Source organism: Erinaceus europaeus, chromosome 3 (assembly GCF_950295315.1).
Source record: "Erinaceus europaeus chromosome 3, mEriEur2.1, whole genome shotgun sequence".
NCBI lineage: Eukaryota > Metazoa > Chordata > Mammalia > Eulipotyphla > Erinaceidae > Erinaceus > Erinaceus europaeus.
In genome coordinates, this window is record NC_080164.1 from 66,162,346 (window position 1) to 66,166,954 (window position 4,609).

A 4,609-nucleotide genomic window follows, 5' to 3' on the forward strand; every position below is an offset into this window, starting at 1 on the left:
TATGCCAGTATGCCAGTCTCTTGTGCTTATTCAGCTTTTGCAGTCCTTGGTTTTCTAAGGTTACCTTTGGAGTGAGTGAGTGAGAGCACTGTAATAAGAAGTAGGTGAGGAGGGTATCTAAATATAATTAGATACTATTTCATTAGGAACTTTATACTGACTCACTGCAGACTGTGTACTTTTGCTTTCAGGTATATATTTTGCCCTAGTTTATGGATACATGTGAACATATGCTCTTATCTCACAGGACCTGGTCTATATCTAGGTTTTGGGACTTCGTTAGAAAGTGAACCTACTGGAATGGAATTAGAGTATACTATGAAAGGAAAGGTCTCACTCGATTAATGAAGCTGAAGGGTTGTCGTTCCATACCTGAAGTCTCTGGACACAGTCTGAAGTGAAGCATGCTGAGTTGTTACTCAGTGCATTGATTAGGTTGTGATTGGTGGATGCAATATTATTTGGTATGAATTGACAGAAGCATGCAGGAAAGTGTGCCCCGCCCTAAGGTTCCAGGACTTGGGGAAATATAGGCTCTATAGTGGAAATGTGAGGTTCCTGCTGTCTTAGGGTTCAGGAAGACAATAGATAGTTATTGTTATAATCACATTATTTGGTAATTGGGTTAACTTTGAAAAAAAATCCCTTTGTTAGAATTTGCTGTATAATATCCAACATCACCATAATTTATGTCCTTTGACATTATTTGCATATAGCTGTGCCACTGGCTGCTTCTGTTCTCCCTGGTCTAGGCTTTTGAGAGAGTCAACATATCAAAGACTCAGCCTATATATTAAAAAAACTCAGTCTGTGCTTTAAAAAGTTTGAGACATACAATCAATTTTTCCCCTCTCATATTAATTAAATAGTACTTTATATGACTACAAATTAATAGGAGTGTACATAAACACCATTCCCACCATCAGGAGACTGTGTCCCTCTCTATATCCATCTCTCTATTTCTATCTGAAATTTATTTGCCAAATTAATGAGGCCCCCAGCAATGACAAAATAAGTAAATTAGAAAATAAAAGCTTGAATTACTTTGGGGGGATAAAACTATAATGGTTCATCTTTCTTTGTGAGATGATATAGAGTTTTAACAACACTAACAAAAATGAGGGGGAAAAGATGGACTAATAAAGAAAAAAAATCTCAGGAAGATCTTTAAAAAGGAACTTCTGGAGACGCGGATCAGCACCCTCACCCACGCCCAGCGTAGGAATCCCCCATGTCTGGGCACAGGTTGAGTGCGCCTGTGTCGAGAAGATGGTGGCAGCCATTAGGGTCTAGTGAAAATATGGTTCACTATTCCTCATCTCCATATGTAGTGTATCCTCCTGATAAGCCTTTTCTTAATAGTGATCTGCGATGCCCTACAAGCCTACATTTGCCCATCCAGAAAGCAACAGCAGGGCCATATTTTCTGCTCTGAAGAATCTTCAAGATTCAATGCTTGGAACTGGAAAGAATTCAGGCAGAACAAAGTATGAAAACCTTGCCTAGAGAAACAACTGAATAAAAGAAAGTCTTGCATGAGCAGATACAAGAAAGGGGGGATTCAAAGAATGAGGGGTCAAGACACCACCAAGAACTGTCATCTCAGTTATTAGCTGCAGAAAACAAATGTAATCTTTTAGAAAAACAGCTGGAATATATGCAGAATATGATCAGGAATGCAGAAGTGAAGAGGACATATGTCTTAAAGAGGCAGGTTTTGGGCCAGGCGGTGGTGCGCAGGGTTAAGTGCATGTGTAAGGAGCCATAAATATGCAGGGGCCATAAATAAGCCACCGCTCCCCACCTGCAGGGGGTAAACTTTACAAGTGGTGAAGCAGGTCTCCAGGTGTTTATCTTTCTCTCTTTCTCTACCTTCCTCCCTTCTCAATTTTTCTCTGCCCTGTCAAATAGAAAAAAAAAAAAAAAGGTAAAAATTGCCACCAGGAGCAGTGGATTCATTGTGCAGGCACCGAGCCCCATTGATAACCCTGATGGCAAAAAAGAAAAAGGGGGGAAGAAAGAAAGAAAGAAAGAAAGAAAGAAAGAAAGAAAGAAAGAAAGAAAGAGAGAGAAAGAGTAGTAAAGGAGAGAGAGAGAGAAGCAGGTTTCCCTGGAAAGAGAATGATAACATGATCAAACACATGTTCAGAGCCAATTTGAAAAATTGGATCTTCTTGAACAGGAATATAACAAATTCACTGCCAGGAAAAAAAGAAAAAGGAAGAAATGCAGTAGCTGGAAGCCAGACTCCAAGAAGAAGAACAAGGGAGGAAATGAATACAAGCTAAGGCTGCCAAGCTACAGACAGGTCTAGAAGCAAATAGACTTGTCCTTGTACACCCTCTGTCCCCAGTGCAAGAAGAATTGAAAAGAAGGCAAAACCACCAGAAAAGAAGTGCTCCATGAACTATTGTGCTGCAAAACTACATTCTAGGTTTTCTGGGTTACATGCCTGTTGTAGCTGGAAAGTCTATCCATGGTGTCTAGCCATGGTGTCGTGGCCAATGTTCAGCATGTCTTTCTTATACCTGGTGAAGCAGCACAGTAGTGTCCTCGGATTCTCAAAAGTGTTCCTTTGACTAAAGTGTCTTCCCTAACTGTTAAGAGTAAGAAGTAAGAGCAAGACGTCATCAACCCCCTATTCTAGCAGCATCAGTAAAGAGTTCTAAGAAATCTTAGATTCTACAAGACAAATTTGGGCAAATGAGCTTTGATCACCAGCAGCTTTCAAAACATATCCAAGACTCACTAACTGCTGAACTGAAGGACAACTTAGCTGAAGGTCTTAGTGGGAAGGATGGAGGCAAAGGCCAATCTAATAACAAAAGTTCCAAAATACCAAGCCAAGCTACAAAAGCAAAAGATGGAGAGACAACAGAAGGCATTAAGAACCAAAAAAAGACTTGATGGAGAAGGAAGTAGCAGGAGCCATTGCTCTGGAAATATAGGGGCCACAAATAAGAGAAACTTTGCCAAACTGAGGCCAGGAGAAAAAAGCAGGAAAAATATTCAGTTATTGAGGGAAATGAAAGCCATTCCAAATTTGTTACAAAGCAATGACTTGTGTTGGGAATACTAACAGCTACCAATTCATAATTTTTATTCAGATCATCTGTACCTTATCAATCATATGTTGACAGTTTATTTCTCAGGTCTCTAAACTACCTCGCTTGGAATTAATGAGCAGCAGGTGTTTAGGGACCCTGGCTTCATTACAGAAACTTCTTATGTTATGCCTGTCCAGCAAACATTAAACCATCTAACTGGGAACCACCACAGTTTTAAGAGTTAAAGGTCACAAGTACTCTGTCCCTTTGTCTTAGGTGAATTTACTGTGTTAATGTATTACACTTTGTAAAGAAATTACTGACATTTTTTTTACTTGTGGGCATGATTTTTTAAACAATAGCTTTTTATATAAATACAGATGAAATAAAGTTTAAATTATCAAAAAATGAAGCTGTCCTATAGTCTGTGTTTGCTTGAATGTCTAATTTTAATATCTCTAGCATCATTTGCCTATTTCTTACTCTCAGTATACCATTAAAATATACAATGTTCCAAATATTGATGGATATTTTCTATATTTAAATATTTATTTATATTTAAGAGTACTGTTTTTGTATACTCTTTGACATTTCAAATGTTTACAAGTATTTCAAATGATATACTTGTGCTGATTTTTATCCACTATTAACTTTTAGAAAGACCCACTATTTATTTTACTCTAACTGAAAATTATAAAAAGCATTTTAAAAGTAGAAGCAAACTGTTAGTGAAGTAAATGAAATTCCAGAATGTTGTAAAAAAGGGGCAAGTGTTGGAAAACACTTGCTATTTTTAAGTAATGTGCTTTTAATGTAATCATGCTATTCAAGCTCAAGGCACTGTGTTTTTTTTTCTCAGATATTTATTTATTTATTTATTCCCTTATGTTGCCCTTGTTGTTTTATTGTTGTAGTTATTATTGGTGTCATTGTTGTTGGATAGGACAGAGAGAAATCAAGAGGGGGAAGACAGAGAGGGGGAAAGAAAAAAAGACACCTGCAGACCTGCTTCACTGCCTGTGAAGCGATGCCCCTGCAGGTGGGGAGCCAGGGGCACGAGCCAGGATCCTTAAGCCAGTCCTTGCGCTTCGCGCCACGTGCCCTTAACCTGCTGCGCTACCGCCCAACTCCCTGGATTTTTAAAAAATCATATCTGTAGAATAACCCTTGGATATTTGCTTTTATTAATATTCATTATTAGTGCAATAGCAACTGTACACATGCGCCTGTTATTATGTTGATGTCATCAATTTAAGTGGATTGACATGTTTTATAAAGTTGCCAGTGAAGTCAACAAAGCAACTTTTTTAAAGGAAAAACTATCAAGAGGGACTTCTTGGGGGGAGGGCATGTATACTAGATGATGGTGTCTACCTCTGAATGATCTTGTGCTACTTTTCTGCCCACCACATTTGCATATAATATATATTTAATAAAAGGTAGGCTGAGAGCTGCTTGTCCAAATTACATTGTCTGACATTGGGTCTCAGAATTTCAAGATACAATATCAGATAATAACTGATTTTTTTCCCCTGGAAATATAATTATTGCAATGGATTTTT

At 38.1% G+C, this 4,609-nt stretch overlaps 1 pseudogene; it reads left to right on the plus strand.

The window, feature by feature from the left end:
• Positions 1–1,294: 1,294 nt before the first annotated feature.
• On the plus strand, positions 1,295–3,079 carry LOC103121653 (centrosomal protein of 57 kDa-like; annotated as a pseudogene).
• The last annotated feature ends 1,530 nt before the right edge of the window (positions 3,080–4,609 follow it).